This window comes from Montipora foliosa, chromosome 1 (assembly GCF_036669935.1).
Source record: "Montipora foliosa isolate CH-2021 chromosome 1, ASM3666993v2, whole genome shotgun sequence".
NCBI classification, from domain to species: Eukaryota; Metazoa; Cnidaria; class Anthozoa; order Scleractinia; family Acroporidae; genus Montipora; species Montipora foliosa.
Window position 1 is genome coordinate 39,792,251 of NC_090869.1, and position 10,000 is coordinate 39,802,250.

Sequence of the window (10,000 nt, forward strand, 5' to 3'; positions counted from 1 at the left end):
CAAAGACGCCACTTAGCAGGGGAGTGACAGGCAAGACTTTTACCGACACGGAAAAAAAGAAAAGAAAGAAAAACACCCAACAAATGCCACCCTTTTTCCGACTGGGATTGCCATACGGCAACCCAGTAATAAAGCAGCACTGAGGGAATCACCTCCAGTAAGAAGAAGGGGTTAGAAAGTTTCACGCGATACACACCCCTGCACGTGGGAGATGGATTATGGAGACTCTATCGGAGATCGGGGCTCCTGCCGTAGCAGGAGGGCTGCAGAGGTTGGCACAAGCTGTAACGTTTGATACAGCAGCACGCACGGTTTTGCGTGCATGAGTCAGTGGGTTGAAAGGGAAAGCCAGACAATCGGCAAGGTCTACGGTGGAAAAGGCAGCCAAACGCGCTAACACTAGCATCAAATCAAAGGTCCCTCAAACAACCAATCGAGTACCGGATGTTTTGGGTGTGTGATGAGGACCAAGCAAAGAGCAAGAAAGGACTTGGACCAATCAGCGTAACGAAAAAGCTCTATAAAAGAGACAATGTCGTAAAAAAGGTTGCTGTTATTCATCGTGGTGGAGTACAATAATAATAAAGTACTCTCGAGAGTACCTTATTATTAAAAGAGACAACTTCATTCCCTGAGGGATGAGTGTGATATCGGTTTTTCCAGCGAAATCTACTGTCGAATTAACCAGTTAGGCAATTAATTTTTCTTGAATCGCAAGAGTTTTAAAAGAAAACAAGCAAATCCTTAGCAAGCGAACGGAAAAGGAAAGAAGCCATTTCAGAGTCGCCTGTCAAACGCCAGCGAATAGGAATCACGCTAAAATTAGAAATCACAGACGTACTATAGCTCGTGATGTGACAGGTCGTCTTTGTCGGTTCAAGGTCAAACAAGGAGTTTTATTGATGTACTTTGTTTATTCCACTTTATCTCTGAAAACGAGATCATTTACAATTCGATGTATTTCATTGAAACACGCCAGCTTGGCTTAGAACCAAAATCGGCTAGAAAGGACAAACTTCAAACAAGATCTCCAACAAAATATTTGTACGTGCTCTAAACAAAATTCTGAAGACATAAGCTGGTGATATTTCTCCTTATACTTTCACGAGAACTCATTGCGATTAAATGTTTAGAACATAAGTGCAAAATTCTTGTCACTGTCGAGGCACATCGAAAAACAGTTAGGCAAGCGGAGTAAAAAAACTTCTTGTTCACTCGCATTTTAAGGCCAAACAAACCAGCAACAGATCGATTATTTCTGTCCAAAGAGAGTACAGATGATTGTTATTTAATTCCAGTTAACAATAAAAATTCGAGTTTCATTCCTGAACAAACGAAAAAACAACTAAACCCCACGTTTTAGAAATATGCATCCACTTAAAATAACTCATCCGAAGAAATAACAAACGGTTTAGTGTCCAAGAAAAGAATTTGTGGAGTAACTTCTTCCACCAACTTTAAGCTATTACTGGTGTTTCGTTTTGCCGTTCTCGTTCTCTTTCTCTCTTCTTTCGTTTCTGCTCTTCTGACATAGGCCATCCAGGCATCTTGCAACCTTAGTAGAATCGAAATCAAAAATCTTAAGACATACCAAAAACTGCAATTCAGAGCAAAAAGCAGCTATATTATGTTAAACCTGGATTGAAACCAGTGAAAAATGCAAGAAAAATATATTTTCCAAACCATACCTGAACACGAAGATCATCGACTGTCAAGAGCTTTGCTGACGTAGCATGGCTGTGTAGCCACGTCGAGCCACAGAGAGAGCGCGAAAAATTAAGCCTCGTTCAGGTGTGTGTGAGAGTCTTACTTGGCTTGAGCCTGCGATCCAATCAACAACCAGTCCCTGGTCAGCGGTCAACTAAAAAAAACAGCTGACCTCGATAAGTTCTAACTTGAGCCCGCGATATGGTCACGTGATACTGGTCAACGGATTTCTTGTTTTGACAGGTGTCAATTGACCATAACATTGATGTCCAATATCAAAGATGTATGCTGTAAACTAGCTATAGTGTAAACTGGAGTATTGCCTCCTCGATGAGATTTAAACTTGAGCCCGTGATATGGTTACATGATACTGGTCACATTGGCATACATGGGTGGCGGACGGACGTACGTACGTATGTACGGACGTTCATGACGTCATGGCTATAAAACCAAATTTTCTCACATCGATGGGTTACCATATTTTCTTAGCTCTGGTGCTCGGCGCGCGCGGAGCTCCGCTACTATTTTATCGTAACACACACGCGCGCTTAATATTTTTTCCCTGCTGAAATTTGCACGTGTTGTGGAACTAGGGGAACCATATGCAGCAAGCTCGCGTCACTACAGACAGCCGTTGAGAATTTTTGAAATGCGTTATAAGACTTTGTATGGAAAATAAAATACCGTCGATTATGAAGCCTAAAAAAATGTTCATTTTAACGTTCATTCAATAAAATGATTAAAAATGACTCGACTCTGGTGTATTCTTGTGCCTTTTGGAGCTTATTTTACCGTTTCGGGAAGTCAGTGTTTTCAATGTTCTAAGACGAAGTCAAGGCTGCACACTAAGATTTCGACCGTTGTCAGCTCAGAGGCGGTTTGCGACTCGACAATCCAATCCATCCCGATTTTTTCACGCAAAGCTAAAGCCACATTATTTGCGAACCTCCGTGAATGTTTCGGCGTCAAAAATCCCAACGCACTTGGCTGGAAATGAGCATTTTCTGCTTCGATTCCACGATAGCTGATGAATTTAACAGCTGCTGCTAACCGGACAGGACACGGAGCTTGGGTCCAAGATCAAATTAACTTGTACAACACTTACTCCATCCCCACAGCGGCTTCTCGTAACCACGAGTTCGAAAAGCCGCTGTGGGGATGGGGTAAGTGTTGTACATGAAATGACTGTACCTCATCGGGTGGAGTTAATTTGCCCTCGGACCCAAGCTCCGTGTCTTGTCCGGTTATCAGCAGCTGTTAAATTCATCAGCTATCGTGGAATCGAAGCAGAAAATGCTCATTTCCAGCCAAGTGCGTTGGGATTTTTGACGACGAAACGTTCACGGAGGTTCGCAAATAATGTGGCTTTAGCTTTGCGTTGAAAAATCGGGATGGGTTAGATTTTCGAGTCGCAAACCGCCTCTGAGCTGACAACGGTCGAAATCTTAGTGTGCAGCCTTGACTTCGTCTTAGACCATTGAAAACACGGACTTCCCGTAACGGTAAAATAAGCTCCAAAAGGCACAAGAATACACCAGAGGTGTTATTTTTATTCATTTTATTGAATGAACGTTAAAGAACATTTTTTAGGCCTCATAATCCACGGTATTTTATTTCCCACACAAAGTCTTCTAACGCGTTTTAATTCTCAACGGCTGTCTGTAGTGACGCGAGCTTGGGCTGCCTATGGGGGTACGTGTTCAAACTTGCCCCAAGTTTATAAACAACCTCTTCGCCTTCTCATCGCGTGTACGTACGTGGCTTGCATCTCAATAATCTAACGCTAATTTATGCGACATGGGATGGAGGTTTTTGGGTCTAAAGTAGCCGATACTATTACCAACATGACTTAAAAAGGGAACCCTCAAAAGATCAAGAACAGGAGTAATTGTAGTTAATGTTGGGTTCGCTTCATTATCCTCGCCATAAACATCTCTTGAATACCCACCTTTAGAGATACCAACATTAGCGTTGGCACATTGAACAGCACCCACGTAATCTGTCCTATAATGGAAGTAATACCGATACGTATCTATTGTTTCCGATGTGCACTGCGAAAGTTCTGATTCATTTCCATTACAGGTCATTCTATACATCAATAAAGGGCCTTTTCCTTTACCAAACACAGCCCGTGGAAAAACTTGTTGTGCACGAGAATATCCCAGCTGACGGCATGCCACGTGACCCACACGAATGTCCATACCATAACCCGATACGCCACCCCAGACGCCATAGTAAGATATCTCGATTGAGCCGGCGAAGGGAAGACTGGATCCTGTCAAACGTACTTGAAAATCTAAAAACAAAGGACCATTCAAGGTATCAGTCAAACCAAGTGACTGAAACAGATAACGAGCGGTTATGGTGATTATTAGGACTAAACGACACCAAAAGCCTCTCACCGCATCTCTTTCTACTACAAAACAATAGGCCTTTCGTAGCTTAGTGTTTACATGGTTCAAACACCGCCATACTGGGACTCAAAATGCCCACTGGGACATCTGAAACAAAGAAAATTTAAATTAAGTTGCTTCGCTTTAGATGTCCCAGTGCGCAATTAGGGTTCCAGTATGGTGTTTTTTACCATGTGATCACTAAGTTGCAAAAGCCCTTTTGGTCTACGGAACCGAGTCGCTTTCACCAACAACACTACCATTGCATATTATTAACAGTTAGTCAGTCAATTAGTTAACTTGATGGTTGACTCAGTACTGAAAGGCGGGCTGAATTAGTAAACCTATTTATCTAGTAAACAAATAAATAAATATGCATATGTACTGGCTTAAAATAAACTGAATGGCATTAGAATAAGTAATGATAATAATAATAATAATAATAATAATAATAATAATAATAATAATGATAATAACACTCAACAACAACAACAACAATAATAATGATAATAATAATAATAATAATAATAATAATAATAATAATAGTATAGGAAATCGCACGAGCTCGAGTACAATTTGTGATTAATAGGTACGGGTGATTTTGAAAGTTCTCAAAATTACACGAGCCTTTAGGCGATTACAATTTGAGATATTTCAAAATCACGAGTATCTATTAATCACGAATTGTACGAGAAGGCTCGGCGATTTTTTATTTATAGTAAACATTAATAGTAAGCAAAGGAGACTAATGTCACGCATGCACATTATCAATGGCCAATTCAATTTTATTTGCATTTTGATTGGCTGAAAACCTTTGAGATAGTCTTAGAACGCGGGAAGAAAAGATGTCGGCGCTGTCGCCAATTGTGGTTTTCATTGCAGTCACTTTCAACGCTATCTATGCACTTGTGGTACAAATACCGAAAGAAGATGGACAAAAGCTAGAAAGATCTCGGCAATTCCTTCTACTTGGGAAAGTCCTTTATCTCGGATGAAACGAAACTTGCTTAGATCGGCTGTTTTAGAATGATGCAGTGTGCTCGGACTTGTTAAAGAATTGCGCGAAGTTAGAAAAAATTAGCCTTGTTTGCAACGGGTATGGTCATGATTAAATGTCCAAATCACGATATTGAATAATTTTACGTATTAAAGTAACTGGAACTGGCATCAAGATTTTCCGTTGTGGTTTTTTCACGTGGATATCCGCGCTTGAACTAAATGCAAACAAATTCGCCAGGTTAACGGGATTTGCTTATGGCGCGTCAGTGGTAAATGAGCTGGTAATCCGTTCAAAGGATGTCACAGCATAAAATTTATCAATGAATGGAGTCAAGATTAGTAACAGAAAAACATGACAGAAGAATTTCGTTTGTTCTCTCTTTGAAGCGAATACATTCTATCCGGACGAGAGAGTCATTTTGCAAATTGTCAATCGGTTTATAGCTTATTCTGTTTAAACTGAACTCTGTCATTAAGAGTACAGGACATTTGTCTGCGACGTTGGTCCACGAAAAGCCGTCAACAGGTGAAAGTTTGTGAGCCAAAGATAAGGTTTGACTAGAGGTATTCCCGGTAAAAGTGTCAAAGCGAATACTGAACCCCGTCGTTTTCGACTTCTTCTTGTACCAAAGTGCTTTTCTTAGTTGACGAAACAGTGCTTGTTTTTTCCACCATCAAGTGTTATTTTCTTTGGACTAAGACATCAAAAGTCTCTGTATTGTTAATGTGTGATTTTCACGCCTTCTGGACTCTTTTTTGTCATTTCTTCTCTTGAAATGTGAACAAAAAACGTGTATGTTTGACGCGCAACTGATTTTTTCTTTCCCCATCAGACAATGGCGTCAGTGTTTACGTTACTTTCGGTCAAATCTCAGCAAATATTTCGTGGTCCAGTGATCGCCATTAATATGGAAAGCACATATTTGGGAAGAATCGAACTGCTTTGAAAGTTTTCCTTCAAAAGTGGCAGGGCGTACGAAAATGCCCTATGAAAGTAAACCTCACTTCCAACGAAACTTGGCACTTTGAGATGCGATGATTTCACTCTGGGTCAATTTATCAAGATGCAATGACATTCTTAAATGCAATATACTGCAAATAAGACGCTTGCCTTTATTGCAATAAATATTAGTTCCAGCTATCAAAAATTATACTTAGTTACGTAAAAATGCTTTGTTAGTGTAGTAATATTTACAAATAAAAGTGCCTGCTTACCACAACTTTGCACTGCACTCTTCGATTTGATAAATTTCTTACTTTAAATTTGAGGGAAACTGTAATAATTAAAACTTTGAAAGATATTTACAAACTGTACAGTAAAACTTACATGACAAGTAATTATACATTATATTTTTAAATAATGTATATTTTGAAATTTTCAATCCCTTGTGTGGGTGCCTCGCATGGGTCTGTGTGTCCCTATTTGCACCTTTCCGCTATTGGAATCCCATTCATATTTTATCCATATATTTATCCAGCTACTACCATCGATTTCTTTAGTGTCTATTGCCTAATTAAGTTAGAAAGAAAGAAGATGTTCATAAATAATACAAATATAACAATTCTTTAATCTTTGTAAAGTGCATTATTTTACCTTTGTCTGCACATTCAAGTTTTATGGGACATGTGACTATTTGTGTGCAAGGAATGGCAGCATAAATAAACAAAAAACAGGTCAATTAAATTTTTTGACACACAAAACAGCCATAATATTCAGGTATACCTTCTCTTCAATTTCTTCTGCATGCTTTCTGCAGTTACTATAAGTTGCCATACACCAAGATTGAAGTAAAAAATAAACTTAATGAACACACAATGGCGTGTGATGTTCCATCATCCTAAATCAATGTAAAATTATTTAACAATGTTGGGATCAGCATGATTTATTGGGACATTAGTTATTAAATACTGGCTCAATTACTGATACGGTAATATTATTGATGTACTATATTTATTATAGACTAAAAACATTTAAGATCAATGGCTATACATTTCGTATATTTTCATCCTGATTGAGATAAATTAAAATTATTCTCGGCAGTGAGATGGTAACCTACCACAAAAGTGAGCAATGAATATGAAGGAGCGTGAAATGCCAACATCAAAATTAATAAGTAGATAATAATATTATGTCAGAGTTATATCACAAAGTTTGCTTCGCCTTGAATTGCCCTTTTAAATTTAAACATTGCACAGAATACAAGGACTGGTTTATGTATACATTCCAGACATCCCACTTTAAATGCGCAATTTTAACATTTGCATAAATCTACAGATGGTCAAGTGAAATTTTTACCCATTCACAAAATTTCATTCCAGTACAACTTGCAACACTGATGGCAGTGACCACATCATTCCTCACTATTGTATACATTTCCTAAGAACACCAACATCACTTTTGGATAATTCGCTGGTGGCATAAATAATAAAAACAATGAGTAATTGCTATGGATAGACTTGATGGAGTTACCATAGATCAAGGACACAATTATCGAATAAAGTAATAAACTTGTACTTAAATGTTGACTCATTTTAGCATACATGATCAAGTATGCCTACATGATCACTTGATGTAACTAAGAATAATGTTTTGGTTCCGTTAAATGAGTCCTTGAAATTTTTAAAGTAGTGTATCTTAAGAGTGTTTGCACATGAGATAAATGCAGAAAACCAGGTTGACCTCAGACACAGATGCACAAAATAGAGGTGGCACGGCCGGTATTAAATTTCTGTCGACGTATCTGTTGAGATAAGATGTTCTTAAAAAGGACAGAGGACGTCTTAACTCTAAACAATGACTGAAAGAAAATGAATGAAGTGACCTACTTCCTTCCAGTGCTGCATTCAAGTTGGATAAATCGAAGCCTTCGAGCTTGAGGGCTATATTTCGCAACCACGTTACAGTATTTTCTGCAGGTAGTACTCCCTTCCCAACAAAGGAATCTGGTCTTTGCTCGCACTTTTCGCATTTGTTGCAATGCATTCACTTACATGGAGCAATAAAGCTAAAAAGCATAAAAGCTGACTCGGAGCAACTTCAGAGGAGTTGCTTCCCCGAGCAAACTAAAAGGACTGCTTACAAAAAGCGAAACGATAGAAAAATTCCTGCCTAATAAAATGCCCCTTGTAGAATCTTTCCCCGTCACTTGAAGTTTAAATGACCACCTTCAACTGGCACAAGCTATTTAGAACAATCGAAGAAGCACAGGTTGAAATCACCCCTTCGAAAAGCCATCTGCGCGCGGTTGGAAGACTGGATACTACAATTTTCCACAGCCAATCAGACAAAAGTACAAAATTCTCCTTTGTTTTTATAGTATACTCAACAAAATTATGATCAACCAATCAGAACGCGGTAACGGTGAGCTTTGTAAATATCTCCTCCGATCCGTTCGTGTTTACTTTAGAAACCTTTGAAACTCTTCGGTCCAACCTCGGAATTCTCCGAAAGACTTCGGTTGAACCTCGGATACATTCCAAAGTCTTCGGATCAACCTCGGAAATCTTCGGAAGTCTTCGGGTCAACTTCAGAAATCTTTGAACGTCTTCGGAAATCTTGGGAAGTCTCCGCAGGCTTTAAGGTCGCCTTGTCAAGTCTATTCGGATTAATTGTACTACTTCTCTCGTCCATTCAGAATCCAGTAATTTTGTTGAGTGTACTATAATAATAATAATAATAATAATAATAATAATAATAAGAAGAAGAAGAAGAAGAAGAAGATTGCTAACAATGAACGGAGGCCTCCACCCAAGAGACTGTGGTGCAAGAACGGGGAAAAGAAACATTTTGGTGTTCTCTGGCAACTTGTTGTTGCCAATTTTACCAGCTGTTAAAAACTTAAGCTGAGTAGTATGACTATGACGATAATAATAATAATAATAATAATAATAATAATAATAATAATAATAATTGTAAAGTAATAATAATCATAATAATAGTAACAAAATGTTGTCATTTCACTGATACACGCACTGAGACGGTCTGCGAAAAAAAGCTTTAGGTTCAGCCGCCTCCCTGATTCATATGTTAGTAGACGTTTCCGTAAAGAAGGCAAATCTTAATTTTGTCACATTCTTGGTGGATAAGAAACATGTTCAATACAAGGTCAACACATGTACATCTTGTCCATTTTGTTTATGAAAATCAACTTTGGTCTCATTCTCTTGTCCAGCTAACTAACTTGCGGATGGGTTTGCTTCTCAGCAACCCTAGCACGTCTCTCTTTTTCTTCTCCCTTTTGATGACCTTGTCCAATTCTATTGGCTCTGGCAAAGGATTTCTCACTTTCTTTGCTAGATCATTTTATATTTGTCAGTTTTCTTTTTTTGCTTCACTCCCATCCTAGCCTTTCGTGATACTGCTAGTTTATCAATTAAGGACGCTGCCTGTTGATTGTCTAACAAGATCAGTTAAGGCCCTTTGCGGTCCCTCTGATGGTCAGTTCAGATGCTGAAATCTCAAAGGATCTTAACTTCCTTCGACTCTGTAGCTATTAGATTCCTTCATAATTATTATTATTAGTAGTAGCATTTTTGTTAGTAGTAGTGGCATTGGTAGCATTATCAGTAGCAGTATCAGTGGCAGTGGCAGTAACAGAAGAATTAGCAGAAACAGAAGCAGAAACAGTAGCAGTAGTAGTATTAGGTACTAGGGTTACCCTTAAGGTCATGGTTGTTGTTGTTGTTGTTGTTGCTGTTACTCTGGCGTCAACTGACGACATGTTCTGCGACCCTTACATGGGTGATGAACCGAAATCCCACCCAGTAGAAACCTTTTGCGGCGTACACGGATTGATTTGTTAGCTAAGGCATAGGAATGAGAGAAAAACGAAAAGAGAACATCGAGAGGCAATGTGAAGATGCAGGAAATAGAAAAAAAAAAGCTTTTAAAGATTGTTGGG